Source organism: Loxodonta africana, chromosome X (genome assembly GCF_030014295.1).
Source record: "Loxodonta africana isolate mLoxAfr1 chromosome X, mLoxAfr1.hap2, whole genome shotgun sequence".
Classification (NCBI taxonomy): Eukaryota; Metazoa; Chordata; class Mammalia; order Proboscidea; family Elephantidae; genus Loxodonta; species Loxodonta africana.
Genome location: NC_087369.1, coordinates 9,501,671 through 9,519,153, shown reverse-complemented (window position 1 = coordinate 9,519,153; position 17,483 = coordinate 9,501,671). Strand labels below are relative to the sequence as shown.

The 17,483-nt window shown below is 50.6% G+C and overlaps 1 protein-coding gene across 1 annotated transcript in view; it reads left to right on the top strand.

Annotated features, from left to right (window-relative positions):
• ANOS1 (anosmin 1) overlaps positions 1–17,483 on the top strand; it is a 635,904-nt gene that overhangs the window by 223,216 nt on the left and 395,205 nt on the right. Inside the window, exons 3-24 of the mRNA XM_064277948.1 lie at positions 4,792–4,922; positions 5,034–5,167; positions 5,282–5,411; positions 5,491–5,574; positions 5,691–6,392; positions 6,505–7,125; positions 7,241–7,611; positions 7,691–8,180; positions 8,293–8,427; positions 8,535–8,747; positions 8,826–8,990; positions 9,069–9,234; positions 9,346–9,397; positions 9,672–10,550; positions 10,828–10,957; positions 11,069–11,201; positions 11,314–11,446; positions 11,561–11,693; positions 11,806–11,935; positions 12,307–12,488; positions 12,906–13,051; positions 13,189–13,327. The gene's annotated coding sequence lies outside the window, so the exon portion shown is untranslated. The remainder of the gene's footprint in view (positions 1–4,791; positions 4,923–5,033; positions 5,168–5,281; positions 5,412–5,490; positions 5,575–5,690; positions 6,393–6,504; positions 7,126–7,240; positions 7,612–7,690; positions 8,181–8,292; positions 8,428–8,534; positions 8,748–8,825; positions 8,991–9,068; positions 9,235–9,345; positions 9,398–9,671; positions 10,551–10,827; positions 10,958–11,068; positions 11,202–11,313; positions 11,447–11,560; positions 11,694–11,805; positions 11,936–12,306; positions 12,489–12,905; positions 13,052–13,188; positions 13,328–17,483) is intronic.

Genomic DNA, 17,483 nt, shown 5'->3' with positions numbered 1-17,483 from the left:
TATCTTTAATATCACACACAAGTAAAATTTTGCTGAAGATCACTCAAAAACAGCTGCAGCGGTATATCGCCAGGGAACTGCCAGAAAATCAAGCTGGATTCAAAAGAGGACGTGGAACCAAGGGTATCATTGCTGATGTCAAACAGATCCTGGCTGAAAGCAGAGAATACCAGAAGGATGTTTACCTGTGTTTTATTGACTATGCAAAGGCACTCGACTGTGTGGATCATAACAAAGTATGGATAACACTGTGAAGAATGGGAATTCCAGAACACTTAATTGTGCTCATGAGGAACCTGTATATAGATCAAGAGGCAGTTGTTCGGACAGAACAAGGGGATACTGCATGGTTTAAAGTCAGGGAAGGTGTGTGTCAGGGTTGTATCCTTTCACCGTACCTATTCAACCTGTATGCTGAGCAAATAATCCGAGAAGCTTGACTATATGGCATCGGGAGGAAGACTCATTAACAACCTACGTTATGCAGATGACACAACCTTGCTTGCTGAAAGTGAAGAGAAGTTGAAGCATTTACTGATGAAGATCAAAACCACAGCCTGTAGTATGGATTACACCTCGACATAAAGAAAACAAAAATCCTCCCAACTGGACCAGTGAGCCACACCATTGTAACTGGAGAAAATATTGACGTTGTCAAGGATTTCATTTTATTTGGATCCACGATCAACACTCATGGAATCAGCAGTCGAGAAATAAAACGATGCATTGAATTGGCCAAATCTGCTGCAAAAGACCTCTCTAAAGTGTTAAAAGGAAAAGATGTCACTTTGAGGCCTAAGGTGCCCCTGACCGAAGCCATGGTACTTTTAATGGCCTCATATGCATGTGAAAGCTGGACAGTGAGTGTGGGAAGACTAAAGAAGAAATCACCCTTTTAAATTAAATCAGGCAAATGTGTAGAGACCAAAGTTTATTAGTGGTTACCAGGACGTGGGGAAGGGGGCAACAAGGAGTTACTGTGTAAGGGGCACTGCTTTTCTGTTCGGAGGGATGAAAAACATTTGGAAATGAGTAGCGGAAATTGTTCTCATAGTGTGATGAATGTAATGTCACTACGTTGAACACTTAAAAATGGCTAAGTATATATTTTACTACAGTAATATAAAAAAAAAAAAAAGACTATCCGTCTTTACAGATACCCATTCCATGTAGAAATTCTATGTAGAAAACCCCAGCAAATCTACAGATAAAAACCTTTAGAGCTAATAAATGAGTTTAGCAGGGACATGGGATGCAAAGTCAACATGCAAAATTAATTGCATTTCATTACACTAGCAATGACCAAGTGAAAACTAGTATTTGTAAAAGTACCATTTATGATAGTTCTCCCCCAAGAAAATAGTTAGGTATAAATCTAAGAATACTTGCGAAGGATTTGTACTGAAAACTACAAAACACTGAAGAAAAAAAAGTCCTCAATAAATGGGGAGACTACCGTGTTAATGGGTTGGAATATAGCTGTCTGTTCTCTCAAAATTTACGTGTATATTTAATTCAATACCAATCAAAATCTTAGCAGGAATCTTTTTACATTTAAACAAGCAGATTGTAACACATCCGCTCCTCTTGCTTATAATCATGGGTACGTCCCAAAGACCAGGTTGTTATGCAAAACTGGCGTTGTGAGGGTTGAGGGCTGTGCCCCATCTCAGAGCCTGCACCCCTCTGGTTGCTCACAACCTGTTAGGCACCTCCAGCAGGTCTCGGTATGTGGGTGGCACAGTGGTTTCCCATCCCCAGCATGCCTTCCGCACCAGCGGAGCCCACTGGAATTGGAGGTGGTGGTGGGCGTTGGGGGTGGGGGTGGGTGTGGGCGTTGGGGCTGGTGGTAGAGGGGGGTGGCAGTGGTGGAGGTTGGTGGTGGTGGTGGAGGGTGGTGGTCGTGGTGGAGGTTAGGGGTGGTCTTGGTGGGTGTTGGCGGTAGTGGTGGTGCTAAAGGTTGGGGGGATAATGGTGGAGGTTGGGGGTAGTCTTAGTGGGTGTTGGGGGTGGTGGCAGTGCTGGAGGTTGGGGGTGGTCTTGGTGGCTGTTATGGGTGGCGGTGGTGCTGGAGGTTGGGGGTGGTAGTGGTGGAGGTTGGAGGTGGTGGTGGTGGAGGTTGGGGGTGATGATGGTGGGTTTTGAAGGTGGTGGTTGTGGAGGTTGGGGTGGTGATGGTGCATGTTAAGGGTGATGGTGGTGGTGGAGGTTGGGGGTGGTGGGTAGTGGGTGCTGGGGGTAGGGGTGGCGGTGGGAGGGCAGTAATGGTGGAGGTTGGGGGTGATGGAGGAGGTCGGTGGTGGTGATGTTGGGTGTTGGGGGTTGGGGGTGGTGGCGGTTTAGATTGGGGGTGGTGGTGATGGAGGTTGGGGGCGGTGGTGGTGGTGGTGCTGGTGGGTTTTGGGGGTGGTGGAGCTAACAAGGACTTATGGAAACAAACGGGGATTAAATAAATACATTAATTTATTAAAATATACATACCAGGGTTGTCTACATATTAGAAAGGAGTTGACCTGTACTATGCAAATTATTAATCTGTTTCTGTTTGGGAGGAAAAACCACAAATCTAGCAGGCCAGAGCCACCTTTCTGTCTGAGGTGTGGGCAGTCGTTCCCAATCTCGTCTTCCACAAACGCAGAGCCGAACACTGAGGACTCCTAAAATTACCGCTTAGCAGAGCTGCTCAACTTTGAGCACTATGTGGTTTGGGGGATTTTTCATTACATGTGCCTCTGTTTTCAAGGGCTGTTTTCAAGTAAAGAGCTTTGTTGACTTCAGTTTTGTTGGACTCAATGTGATCAATGTAGATTGAGTACTACATATCATAAGACAGGCGTGAAACTGTCCCCGACCTTAAGAAACAGTGTGATGGGAACTATAACATACCAAACAAATGCAGCGTAATGGGAATTCCACGTGACCGGAAGTGCGCTTAGTAGGAAAACGAGTCTCCCTTTCTTCTAATTTGGAGCATTTGTGTTGTATAAGGAGCCCTGGTGGGGCAGTGGTTAAGTTCTTGGCCACTAACTGAGAGGTCGGTTGTTTGAACCCACCAGCAGCTTTGCAGGAGAAAGATGTGGCTATTGGCTTCCGTTCACAGCCTTGGAAATCCCTTGGGGCAGTTCTGCTCTGCCCTGCAGGGTCGCTATAAGTAGGAGTCGACTTGATGGCAACTGGTTTTTATTGGTCTGAGGCAGGATATTCACAGACCCCTTACTGATGAGCCTGGTCACAACATCTTTATGTGCCTGTTTTTCTTTATCTGCGTATAATACTTTTCTTTCTAACTTTTCTAGTTTGTACACAAAGATTGAGTAAACGACGAATTATGATGTGAATATTGTTATTCAGAAAATACTAATTTCAAAATTTGCTAACGGAATATAAAGCACAGAGATAAGGAGAATCTCCTTGTAAAATCTGAACTTGCATAGTCAGACTCCTACCAGCTCTGGGTTCTGATTTCGGTTTCACATTCTCCTCCCAAAATGAACATTTTTACGCGCTCCTAAAGCCTTTAGTGGGAAGGCTTTTAAGAATAAAAGTAGGAGGAATTTATGTTGTTTATTGTAGATAGAAGATTCCAGCTCCTGGCAGCCCAACATGTGTCAGAGTAGAACTGTGCTCCACGGGGTTTTCAATGGCTGATTTTCAGAAGGAGATCACCAGGCATCTCTGGGTGGACTTGAACCTCCTACTTTTCAGTTAGCAGCCAAACGTGTTAACCCTTTGCTCCACTTAGGGATTCCCTTTACGTTCTAGTTGCTTCCTGTTTCTCAAATGTTAGCATGGGTGTTTGTTTCCTGGGGCTGCCATAACAAATTACCTCAGCTGGGTGCTGAAAACAACGAAGATTTAATCTCTCATAGTTCTGGAGGCGGAAGTCCAAAATCCAGCTGTTGGCAGGGCCATGCTGTCTTTGACGGCTCTAGGGAAGAATCCTTCCTTCCTTGCTTTGTTAACCTGGGTGGTTGTTCAAAATACCCTTTCTCAGGCCTCATTGCAGCCCCGCTGCCTCAGCATCTCTGGCGGTGGGGCGGGGCCAGAAATCTGCATTATAACAGGCCCTGCAGGCGATTCCCATACTCCCTGTACTGGGCTGAAGAGTGTTCTCTAGGAATTCATGTCTACCCAGAACTTCAGAATGTGATCTTATTTAGAAATAGTCTTTGCAGATGTAATTAGTTAAGATGAAGGTGTACCGGAGCAGGCTGGCCCCTAAATCCAATGACCGGTGTCCTTCTGAGAAGGCCGTGGGGAGGCATGCAGTAAACAAGGAAGCCATGTGAAGAAGGAGGCAGAGATGGGAGTGCTACGAGCTGGGTACACCTGGGGCCCCCAGGAGCTGGAAGAGGCGAGGAGGATTCTTCCCTAGAGTCTTCAGAGGACGCATTGCCCTGCTTGACACCTTGATTTTGGACTTCCGCCTCCAGAACTTGAGACAGATTAGATTCCTGTTGTTTTCAGCCACGCTCCCCCGCCCCGCCCCCACCGCATCCTGGTACTTTGTCATGGCAGCCTTCTGAAACTCATGCCCGTGCTTGTATTTGAGAAACGCTGTCTATACACTGCTTGGTGAATCTAAAAAACTGGCCTTCCAATGCTCCAGGGTCTCGGCCGCATGTGTGGGGAGCCACTAAATTAAGGGTGTAGCTTCTTCGGTCCTTTCGTTCGGGTGACACTGTACTGATACATGTTCATTTAAAATTGCACAGTGACCCAAATAAAACAAAAATCCTGATGAGGTTTGTTATTGTCTAAATCTAATTTATTGCTACCAAACCACCCCAGCTGCCCTGCTGGATTACGGCCTGACCATCCTGTCGATGACGACGCCAATGATAAAGCACCAGACTGCTGTCTCCTCCCAGCAACATCCAGGGGAAAAGGAAGACCTGACTGGCCTGTCCATGATGCCAGGGGTAAGGAACCAGACTCCTGTCTCCTCCCAGTGACTACCAGGGGAGAAGGAAGATCTGACCGGCCTGTCCATGATGCCAGGGGTAAGGCACCAGACTGCTGTTTCCTCCCAGCAGCCACCGGAGGGGGGAAGGAAGACCTGACTGGCCTGTCCATGATGCTAGGGGTAAGGCAACAGACTGCTGTCTTCTGCCAGCAACCTCCAGGGGAAAAGGAAGACCTGACCGGCCTGTCCATGATGCTAGGGGTAAGGCAACAGACTGCTGTCTCATCCCAGCAAACTCCAGGGGAAAAACAAGGCATGACCAGCCTGTCCATCATGCCCGGGGTAAGGCACCAGACTGCTGTGTCCTCCCAGCAGATCCCAGGGGGAAAAGGAAGACGTGACCGGCCTGTGCATGATGTCAGGGGTAAGGCACCAGACTGCTGTCTCCTCCCAGGAGCCCCCAGGGGGAAAGGAAGACCTGACCAGCCTGTCTATGATGCCAGGGGTAAGGCACCAGACTGCTGTCTCCTCCCAGCAAACTCCAGGGGAAAAACAAGGCATGACCGGCCTGTCCATCATGCCAGGGGTAAGGCACCAGACTGCTGTGTCCTCCCGGCAGCCCCCAGGGGGAAAAGGAAGACCTGACTGGCCTGTCCATGATGGCAGGGGTAAGGCACCACACTGCTGTGTCCCCCAGGAGCCCCCGGGTGGGGATGGGGAGGAAGACCTGTCCGGCCTGTTCATGATGCCAGGGGTAAAGCGCCAGACTCGTGTGTCCTCCCAGCAATCTCCAGGGGAGAAGGAAGACCTGACCGGCCTGTCTATGATGCCAGGGGTAAGACACCAGACTGCTGACTCCTCCCAGCAACCTCCAGGGGAAAAGGAAGATCTGACCGGCCTGTCCATGATGCCAGCGGTAAAGCAAAAGGCTGGTATCTCCTCCCAGCAACCTCCAGGTGAAAAGGAAGTCGTGACTGGCCTGTCAATGATGCCAGATGTAAGGCACCAGACTGCTGTGTCCTCCCAGCAGCCCCATGGGAAAAGGAAGATGTGACTGGCCTGTCTGTGATGCTAGGGGTAAGGCACCAGACTGCTGTCTCCTCCCAGCAACCTCCAGGGGAAAAGGAAGACTTGACCGGCCTTTCCATGATGCCAGGGGTAAGGCACCAGACTGCTCTCTTCTCCCAGCAGCCCCCGGAGGGGGAAAAGGAAGACCTGACTGGCCTGTCCATGATGCCAGGGGTAAGACACCAGACTGCTGTCTCCTCCCAGGAGCCCCCGGGGAGGAAAGTAGCACCTTACTGGCCTGTCCATGATGCCAGGGGTAAGGCACCAGAGTGCTGTGTCCTCCCAGCAACCTCCAGGGGAGAGGAAAGACCTGACTGGCCTGTCCATGATGCCAGGAGTAAGGCACCAGACTGTTCTTTCCTCCCAGCAGCCTCTGGGGGAAAAGGAAGACCTGACCGGCCTCTCCATGATGCCAGGGGTAAGGAACCAGATTGCTGTATCTTCCCAGCAGCCCCCTGGGGGAAAAGGAAGACCTGACTGGTCTGTCCATGATGCCAGGGGTAAAGCACCAGACTGCTGTCTCCCCCCAGTAACCTCCAAGGGAAAGGGAACACCTGACTGGACTGTCCATGATGCCAGGCGTAAGGCACCAGACTGCTGTCTTCTCCCAGCAACCTCCAGGTGAAAGGGAAGGCCTGACCGCCCTGTCCATGATGCCAGGAGTAAGGCACCAGACTGGTTTCTCCTCCCTGCAGTCCCCGGGGGGGGAAGGAAGACCTGGCCGGCCTGTCAGTGATGCCAGTGGTAAGGTACCAGACTGCTGTCTCCTCCCAGCAGCCACCGGGGAGGAATGGAAGACCTGACCGGCCTGTCCGTGATGCCAGGGGTAAGGCACCAGATTGCTGTCTCCTCCCAGCAGCCCTCGGGGGGAAAGGAAGACCTGTCTGGTCTGTTTATGATGCCAGGGGTAAGGTACCACACTGCTTTCTCCTCCCAGCAGCCCCCGGGGGGGAAAGGAAGACCTGACCTGTCTGTCCATGATGCCAGGAGTGAGGCTCCAGACTTCTGTCTCCTCCCAGCAGCCCCCGGGGGGAAAGAAAGACCTGATTGGCCTGTCCATAATGCCAGGGGTAAGGCACCAGACTGCTTTCTCCTCCTAGCAGCTCCCAGGGGGAAAGGAAGACCTGACCGGCCAGTGCATGATGCCAGGGGTAAGGCACCAGACTGGTGTTTCCTCCCAGCAGCCCCCGGGGAGGAAAGGAATACCTGACTGGCCTGGCCATGATGCCAGGGGTATGGCACCATACTGCTGTCTCCTCCTAGCAGCCTCTGGCGAGGAAAGGAAGACCTGACCAACCTGTCGATGATGCCACGGGTAAGGCACCAGACTGCTGTCTCCTCCCAGCAGCCCACGGGGGAAAAGAAGACCTGACTGCCCTGTCCATGATGCCAGGGGTAAAGCACCAGACTGCTGTGTCCTCGCAGCAGCCCCCGGGGGGAAAGGAAGACCTGACTGGCCTGTCCGTGATGCCAGGATTAAGGCACCAGACTGCTGTGTCCTCCCTGCAGCTCCTGGGGGGAAAGGAAGACCTGACTGGCCCGTCTGTGATGCCGTGGGTAAGGCAACAGACTTTGTCTTCTCCCAGCAACCTCCAGGGGAAGAGAAAGACATGAATGGCCTGTCTAGGATGCCAGGGGTAAGGCACCAGACTGCTGTCTCCTCCCAGCAGCCCCCACGGGGAAAGGAAGGCCTGACCGACCTTTCCATGATTCCAGGTGTAAGGCACCAGACTGCTCTGTCCTCCCAGCAACCCCCGGGGGAAAAAAGAATACCTGACTGGCCTGTCGATGACGCCAGAGGTAAAGCACCAGACTGCTGTCTCCTCCCAGTAACCTCGAGGGGACAAGGAAGACCTGACGGGCCTTTCTGTGATGTCAGGATTAAGGCACCAGACTGCTGTCTCCTCCCAGGAACCTCCAGGGGAAAAGAAAGACCTGACCAGCCTGTCCATGATGTCAGGGGTAAGGCACCAGACTGCTGTCTGTTCCCAGCTTCCCCCAGGTGGAAAGGAAGACCTGACTGGCCTGTCCATGATGCCAGGGGTAAAGCACCAGACTGCTGTGTCCTCCCAGCAGCCCCCAGGGGGGAAAGTAAGATCTGACTGGACTGTCCATGATGCTGGGGGCAAGGCACCTAACTCCTGTCTTCTCCCAGCAACATCCAGGGGAAAAGGAAGACCTGACAGGCCTGTCCGTGATGCAAAGGGTAAGTCACCAGACTGCTATCTCATCCCAGCAGCCCCCAGAGGGGGAAAGGAAGACCTGACCGGCCTGTCCATGATGCCAGGGTAAGACACCAGACTCCTGTCTCCTCCCAGCAACCTCCAGGGAAAAAGGAAGACCTGACCGGCCTGTCCATGATGTCAGAGGTAATGCACCAGACTGCTGTCCCTCCCAGTAAACTCCAGGGAAATGGAAGACGTGACCGGCCTGTCCATGATGCCAGGGTTAAGGTACCAGACTGCTGTGTCCTCCCAGCAGCCCCCAGGGGGAAAAGGAAAACCTGACTGGCCTGTTCATGATGCCAGGGGTAAAGCACCAGACTCATGTGTCCTCCCAGCAATCTCCAGGGGAGAAGGAAGAACTGACCGGCCTGTCCATGATGCCAGGGGTAAGACACCAGACTTCTGAGTCTTCCCAGCAACGTTCAGGGGAAAAAGAAGATCTGACCGGCCTGTCCCTGATGCCAAGGGTAAAGCACCAGACTGATATCTCCTCCCAGCCACCTGCAGGTGAAAAAGAAGTCGTGACCGGCCTATCCATGATCCTAGCGGTAAGGCACCAGACTTTGTCTCCTCCCAGCAACCTCCAGGGGAAAAGAAAGACCTGACTGGCCTTTCCGTTATGCCAGGGTTAAGGCACCAGACTGCTGTGTCCTCCCCGCAACCTCCAGGGGAAAAGGAAGGCTTGACCGGCCTTTCCATGATGCCAGGGGTAAAGCACCAGACTGCTGTCTCCTCCCAGCAACCCCCGGGGGGAAAAGGAAGACCTGACTGGCCTGTCCATGATGCCAGGGGTAAGACACAAGACTGCTGTCTCCTCCCCGATGTCCTTGGGGGGAATGAAGACCTGAGTGGCCTATCTATGTTGCCAGGGTTAAGGCACTAGACTGCTGTGTCCTCCCAGCAACCCCCGGGGGGAAAAGGAAGACCTGAGCGGCATGTGCATGGTGCTAGGAGTAAGGCACCAGACTGCTTTCTCCTCCCAGTAGCGCCTGGGGAGGAAAGGAAGACCTGACCGGCCTGTCCATGACGCCATGGGTAAGGCAGCAGACTGCTGTCTCCTCCCAGCAGCCCCCGGGGGGAAAGGAATATCCGTGTGGTCTGTTTATGATGCCAGGGTTAAGGTACCACACTGCTTTCTCCTCCCAGCAGCCCCCAGGGGGTAAAGGAAGACCTGTCCAGCCTCTCCATGATGCCAGAGGTAAGGCACCAGACTGCTGTCTCCTCCCAGGAGCCCAGGGGGGGAAAGGAATACCTGCCTGGCCTGTTTATCATGCCAGGGGTAAGGTACCACACTGCTGTCTACTCCCAGCAGCCCCCGGGAGGGAAAGGAAGACCTGACTGGGCTGTCCATCATGCCAGGGGTAATGCACCAGACTGCTGTCTGTTCCCAGCTTCCCCCGGGTGGAAGGGAAGACCTGACTGGCCTGTCCATGATGCCAGGGGTAAGACACCAGACTGCTATCTCCTCCCAGCAGCCCACGGGCAGGAAAGGAAGACCTGACTGGCCTGTCCATGATGCCAGGGGTAAGACACCAGACTGCTGTTTCCTCCCAGCAGCCAGCGGAGAGGGTAAGGAAGACCTGACTGGCCTGTCCATGATGCCAGGAGTAATGCACCTGACTGCTGTGTCCTCCCAGCAGCCCCCGGGGGGAAAAGTAAGACCTGACCGGCCTGTCCATGATGCCGGGGGTAAAGCACCAGACTGCTGTCTTCTCCCAGCAATCTCCAGGGGAAAATGAAGACCTGACCGGCTTGTCCATGATGCCAGGGATAAAGCACCAGACCGCTGTCTCCTCCCAGCAGCCCCGGGATGGGGGGAGGGGCGGGGGAGGAAGACCTGACCAGCCTGTTCATGATGCCAGGGCTAAGGCATGATGTCTCCTCCCAGCAACCTCCAAGGGAAAAGAAAGACCCTACCGGCCTGTCCGTGATGCCGGGGTAAGGCACCTGATTGCCGGGTCCTCCAAGCAGCCCCTGGGGGGAAAGGAAGACCTGACTGGCCTGTCCATGATGCTAGGGGTAAGGCAACAGACTGCTGTCTTCTGCCAGCAACCTTCAGGGGAAAAGGAAGACCTGACCGGCCTGTCCATGATGCTAGGGGTAAGGTACCAGACTGCTGTCTCATCCCAGCAGCCCCCCCGGGGCGGGGGGAAAGGAAGACCTGATCGGCCTGTCTGTGATGCCAGGGGTAAAGCACCAGACTGCTGTATCCTCCCAGCAACCTCCAGGGGAAAAGGAAGACCTGACCAGCCTGTCCAAGATGCCAGGAGTAAGGCACCAGACTGCTGTGTCCTCCCAGCAGCCCCCAGGGAGAAAAGGAAAACCTGACCGGCCTGTCCATGATGCCGGGGGTAAGACACCAGACTGCTGTCTCCTCCCAGCAACCTTCAGGGGAAAAGGAAGATCTGACTGGCATGTCCATGATGCCAGGGGTAAAGCACCAGACTGATATCTCCTCCTAGCAACCTCCAGGTGAAAAAGAAGTTGTGACTGGCTTGTCCATGATGCCAGGAGTAAGGCACCAGACAGCTGTGTCCTCTCAGCAATCCCGGGGGGAGAAAAGAAGACCTGACTGGCCTGTCCATGATGCCAGGAGTAATGCACCAGCCTTCTCTGTCCTCCCAGCAGATCCCAGGGGGAAAAGGAAGACGCGACCGCCCTGTGCATGATGTCAGGGGTAAGGCACCAGACTGCTGTCTCCTCCCAGCAACCTCCAGGGGAAAAGGAAGACTTGACCGGCCTTTCCATGATGCCAGGGGTAAGGCACCAGAGTGCTGTGTCCTCCCAGCAACCTCCAGGGGAGAGGAAAGACCTGATTGGCCTGTCCATGATGCCAGGGGTAAGACACCAGACTGCTATCTCCTCCCAGCAGCCCACGGGCAGGAAAGGAAGACCTGACTGGCCTGTCCATGATGCCAGGAGTAAGGCACCAGACTGCTCTTTCCTCCCAGCAGCCCCCGGGGGAAAAGGAAGACCTGACCGGCCTCTCCATGATGCCAGGGGTAAGGAACCAGACTGCTGTATCTTCCCAGCAGCCCCCTGGGGGAAAAGGAAGACCTGACTGGTCTGTCCATGATGCCAGGGGTAAAGCACCAGACTGCTGTCTTCTCCCAGCAACCTCCAGGTGAAAGGGAAGGCCTGACCGCCCTGTCCATGATGCCAGGAGTAAGGCACCAGACTGCTTTCTCCTCCCAGTAGCCCCCGGGGAGGAAAGGAAGACCTGACCGTCCTGTGCATGATGCCAGGGGTAAGGCACCAGACTGCTGTGTCCTCTCAGCAGTCCCCGGAGAGGGGAAAGGAAGACCTGGCCGGCCTGTCAGTGATGCCAGGGGTAAGGTACCAGACTGCTGTCTCCTCCCAGCAGCCACCGGGGAGGAATGGAAGACCTGACCGGCCTGTCCGTGATGCCAGCGGTAAGGCACCAGACTGCTGTCTCCTCCCAGCAGCCCTCGGAGGGAAAGGAAGACCTGTCTGGCCTGTTTATCCTGCCAGGGGTAAGGTGCCACACTGCTGTCTCCTCCCAGCAGCCCCCGGGGGGGAAAGGAGGACCTGACCTGTCTGTCCATGATGCCAGGGGTGAGGCTCCAGACTTCTGTCTCCTCCCAGCAGCCCCCGGGGGGAAAGGAAGACCTGACTGGCCTGTCCATAACGCCAGGGGTAAGGCACCAGACTGCTGTGTCCTCCCAGCAGCCCCCAGGGGGAAAAAGACCTGACCGGCCTGTCCATGATGCCAGGGGTAAGGTACCAGACTGCTGTGTCCTCCCAGCAGTCCCCAGGGGAAAAAAGACCTGACTGGCCTGTCCATGATGGCAGGGGTAAGGCACCAGACTGCTGTGTCCTCCCAGCAGCTCCCGTGGGGGAAAGGAAGGACTGACTGGTCTGTTTATGATGCCAGGGGTAAGGTACCACACTGCTGTCTCCTCCCAGCAGCCCCCGGCGGTGGCGGGAGGAAGACCTGATCGGTCTGTCCATGATGCCAGGGGTAAAGCACCAGACTGCTGTGTCCTCCCTGCAGACCCCAGGGGCGGGGGGGGGTGCGGGGAAGGACAACCTAACCGGCCTGTCTATGATGCCAGGGGTAAGGCACCAGACTTTGTCTCCTCCCAGCAACCTCCAGGGGAAAAGGAAGACATGACTGGCCTGTCCATGATGCAGGGGTAAGGCACCAGACTGCTGTCTCCTCCTAGCAGCCCCTGGGGGGAAAGGAAGACATGCTCAGAGAGGCTGTCCCGCAACTTGGGGGGTACATCTCATCTAGCTGAAACAGAAGCAACTTCATGAATGAACAGGTAAATGGAGGATACGAATGAATGGAAAAAATTCACTTTGTGTTATGGTTTTTCAATTGGGAGCGGTGAGATAGATGTCAAATCATTGGTGTGTTTTCGTAAGCCAGGGTTTCTCAGCCTGGCAGTATTGATATGTGGGGCCCAGTTATTCTCTGCGGTGGGGCCATCTTGTGCATGGCGGCAGGGGTAAGGTACCAGACTGCTGTGTCTGATCTTGAGCAGCATCCCTGGCCCCCACCCACTAGGTGCCAGGAGCATTCTGTCCCCAGTTGTGACAACCCAGGCTGTCTCCTGACATTGCTAAATGCCCCTGGATGGGAGGGGCAAAGTAGGTCCCCCGTCGAGAATCCCTGCTATGTATGGATGTTCGCTTAGAATACCTCCTAAATTTAATAGGAACACTTTGTTTCTGTGAAGGCTGGCTGATTGACAGTGGCCGTGAAAGCCTTTGAGAATCTACACCTAATGGGAGCTGAGGCCGGACCTCTGTGGCATCTCAGAGACAGTCAGACACAGCAGGAGCTTCTCAGCGGCTGTGGAGCGTGTAAAGGCACATGCAGATGGTAATCTGTAATCTGCAAACACAGGCCGGGGTTGGGAGCCTCAGAAGTCCTTCAGTCATTCATGGGGAGCATGAGAAGGCCCGGGTGGTGTAGTGGTTAAGTACTTGGCTACTAACCGAAATGTTGGCGGTTTGAAGCCACCAGTGTCTCCATGGGAGAAAGTCCTGGCAGCCTTCTTCTGTGAAGACGAGAGCCAGCAACACCCTGAGGGGCAGTTCTACTGTGTCACATTCGGCCACCGTGAGTTGAAAATTGCCTAGATGACGTCCGTGGAAGGTGAGCAAAGCAGCAGTGAAGTTCCAGTGAGTTCAGGGGTCAAGTTTGTAGCGGATACACTAAGTTTCAACTGTAGCCAGACCTTTGTTAAGGCTAGAAATTTAGTCAGGTGTGTTTGAGGAGCGGACAGTCTGGAAGATAAGCAGTCATTGCTTCGGCTCCCTTTTTAGGCCCTCTTTCGAGTTTTGTGTAGACGGGATTGTGAGATCAATCCGGTCAGCTCAACACAGACTGTAATCTATGGGTAGTACGTTGTACAATCTGAAAATATGGCCTCAATACTTTTAGTGCTACATTTGAGCCCTCCGGTCAATAACTGGGCTCTTTTTACTCTCTAAAATAAGGGTGAGTATGTAACCTTGCCAATACTTTACTAGAAAACAATTGCAAAAAACCGTAGCCGAGTTTAGATGCATTTTGTGAAATGTGAGGCTGTACTGAGACTTCCTCTAGATTTGAAGACAGATAGACCAGGTGCAGCCAGTCACTTCCCACTCATGGGGACCCCAAATACGTCAAAGTAGAACAGTGCTCCCTAGGGTTTTTTTTTTTTTTAATAACTTTTATTAAGCTTCAAGTGAACGTTTACAAATACAATCAGTCTGTCACATATAAGTTTACATACATCTCACTCCCTACTCCCACTTGCTCTCCCCCTCTTGAGTCAGCCCGTTCAGTCTCTCCTTTCTTGACAATTTTGCCGGCTTCCCTCTCTCTATATCCTCCCATTCCCCCTCCAGACAAGAGTTGCCAACCCAATCTCAAGTGTCCACCTGATATAATTAGCTCACTTTTCATCAGCGTCTCTCTCCCACCCGCTGACCAGTCCCTTTCATTTCTGATGAGTTGTCTTCGGGGATGGTTCCTGTCCTGTGTCAACTGAAGGTCTGGGGAGCATGGCCGCCGGGATTCCTCCAGTCTCAGTCAGACCATTAAGTTTGGTCTTTTTATGAGAATTTGGGGTCTGTATCCCACTGATCTCCTGCTCCCTCAGGGGTCCTCTGCTGTGCTCACTGTCAGGGCAGTCATCGATTGTGGCCGGGCACCAACTAGTTCTTCTGGTCTCAGGATGATGTAGGTCTCTGGTTCATGTGGCCCTTTCTGTCTCTTGGGCTCTTAGTTGTCGTGTGGCCTTGGTGTTCTTCATTTTCCTTTGCTCCAGGTGGGTTGAGACCAATTGCTGCATCTTAGATGGCAGCTTGTTAGCATTTAAGACCCCAGACGCCACATTTCAAAGTGGGATGCAGAATGATTTCATAATAGAATTATTTTGCCAATTGACTTAGAAGTCCCCGCAAACCATGTTCCCCAGACCCCCGCACTTGCTCCCCTGACCTTTGAAGCATTCATTTTATCCAGGAAACTTCTTTGCTTTTGGTCCAGTCCAACTGAGCTGACCTTCCATGTATTGAGTGTTGTCTTTCCCTTATACCTAAAGCAGTTCTTATCTACTGATTAATTAATAAAAAACCCTCTCCCACCCTCCCTCCCTCCCCGCCTCGTAACCACAAAAGTATGTGTTCTTCTCAGGTTTACTATTTCTCAAGATCTTATAATAGTGGTCTTATACAATATTTGTCCTTTTGCCTCTGACTAATTTCGCTCAGCATAATGCCTTCCAGGTTCCTCCATGTTATGAAATGTTTCAGAGATCCGTCACTGTTCTTTATCGATGCGTAGTATTCCATTGTGTGAATATACCACAATTTATTTACCCATTCATCTGTTGATGGACACCTTGGTTGCTTCCAACTTTTTGCTATTGTAAACAGAGCTGCAATAAACATGGGTGTGCATATATCTGTTTGTATGAAGGCTCTTGTATCTCTAGGGTATATTCCTAGGAGTGGGATTTCTGGCTTGTATGGTAGTTCTATTTCTAACTGTTTAAGATAACGCCAGATAGATTTCCAAAGTGGTTGTACCATTTTACATTCCCACCAGCAGTGTATGAGAGTTCCAATCTCTCTGCAGCCTCTCCAACATTTATTATTTTGTGTTTTTTGGATTAATGCCAGCCTTGCTGGTGTGAGATGGAATCTCATCGTAGTTTTAATTTGCATTTCTCTAATGGCTAGTGATCGAGAGCATTTTCTCATGTATCTGTTGGCTGCCTGAATATCTTCTTTAGTGAAATGTGTGTTCATATCCTTTGCCCACTTCTTGATTGGGTTGTCTGTCTTTTTGTGGTTGAGTTTTGACAGAATCATGTAGATTTTAGAGATCAGGCGCTGGTCGGAGATGTCATAGCTGAAAATTCTTTCCCAGTCTGTAGGTGGTCTTTTTACTCTTTTGCAGAAGTCTCTAGATGAGCATAGGTGTTTGATTTTTAGGAGCTCCCAGTTATCGGGTTTCTCTTCATCATTTTTGGTAATGTTTTGTATTCTGTTTATACCTCGTATTAGGGCTCTTAGGGTTGTCCCAATTTTTTCTTCCATGATCTTTATCGTTTTAGTCTTTATGTTTAGGTCTTTGATCCACTTGGAGTTAGTTTTTGTGCATGGTGTGAGGTATGGGTCCTGTTTCATTGTTTTGCAAATGGATATCCAGTTACGCCAGCACCATTTGTTAAAAAGGCTATCTTTTCCCCAGTTAATTGACAGTGGTTCTTTGTCAAATATCAGCTGCTCATACATGGATGGATCTATGTCTGGGTTCTCAATTCTGTTCCATTGGTCTATGTGTCTGTTGTTGTACCAATACCAGGCTGTTTTGACTACTGTGGCTGTATAATAGGTTCTGAAGTCAGGTAAGGTGAGGCCTCCCACTTTCTTCTTCTTTTTCAGTAGTGCTTTGCTTATCCGGGGCTTCTTTCCCTTCCATATGAAATTGGTGATTTGTTTCTCTATCCCCTTAAAATATGACATTGGAATTTGGATCGGAAGTGCGTTAAATGTATAGATGGCTTTTGGTAGAATAGACATTTTTACTATGTTAAGTCTTCCTATCCATGAGCAGGGTATGTTTTTCTACTTAAGTATGTCCTTTTGAATTTCTTGTAGTAGAGCTTTGTAGTTTTCTTTGTATAGGTCTTTTACATCCTTGGTAAGATTTATTCCTAAGTATCTTATCTTCTTGGGGGCTACTGTGAATGGTATTGATTTGGTTATTTCCTCTTCGGTGTTCTTTTTGTTGATGTAGAGGAATCCAACTGATTTTTGTATGTTTATTTTATAACCTGAGACTCTGCCGAACTCTTCTATTAGTTTCAGTAGTTTTCTGGAGGATTCTTTAGGGTTTTCTGTGTATATAATCATGTCATCCGCAAATAGTGATAACTTTACTTCTTCCTTGCCAATCCGGATACCTTTTATTTCTTTGTCTAGCCTAATTGCCCTGGCTAAGACTTCCAACACGATGTTGAATAAGAGCGGTGATAAAGGGCATCCTTGTCTGGTTCCCGTTCTCAATGGAAATGCTTTCAGGTTCTCTCCATTTAGAGTAATATTGGCTGTTGGCTTTGTGTAGATGCCCTTTATTATGTTGAGGAATTTTCCTTCAATTCCTATTTTGGTAAGAGTTTTTATCATGAATGGGTGTTGGACTTTGTCAAATGCCTTTTCTGCATCAATTGATAAGATCATGTGGTTTTTGTCTTTTGTTTTATTTATGTGATGGATTACATTAATGGTTTTTCTGATATTAAACCAGCCTTGCATGCCTGGTATAAATCCCACTTGATCAGGGTGAATTATTTTTTTGATGTGTTGTTGGATTCTATTGGCTAGAATTTTGTTGAGGATTTTTGCATCAATGTTCATGAGGGATATAGGTCTATAATTTTCTTTTTTTGTAATGTCTTTACCTGGTTTTGGTATCAGGGAGATGGTGGCTTCATAGAATGAGTTGGGTAGTATTCCGTCATTTTCTATGCTTTGGAATACCTTTAGTAGTAGTGGTGTTAACTCTTCTCTGAAAGTTTGGTAGAACTCTGCAGTGAAGCCGTCCGGGCCAGGGCTTTTTTTTGTTGGGAGTTTTTTGATTACCGTTTCAATCTCTTTTTTTGTTATGGGTCTATTTAGTTGTTCTACTTCTGAATGTGTTAGTTTAGGTAGGTAGTGTTTTTCCAGGAATTCATCCATTTCTTCTAGGTTTTCAAATTTGTTAGAGTACAATTTTTCATAACAATCTGAAATGATTCTTTTAATTTCATTTG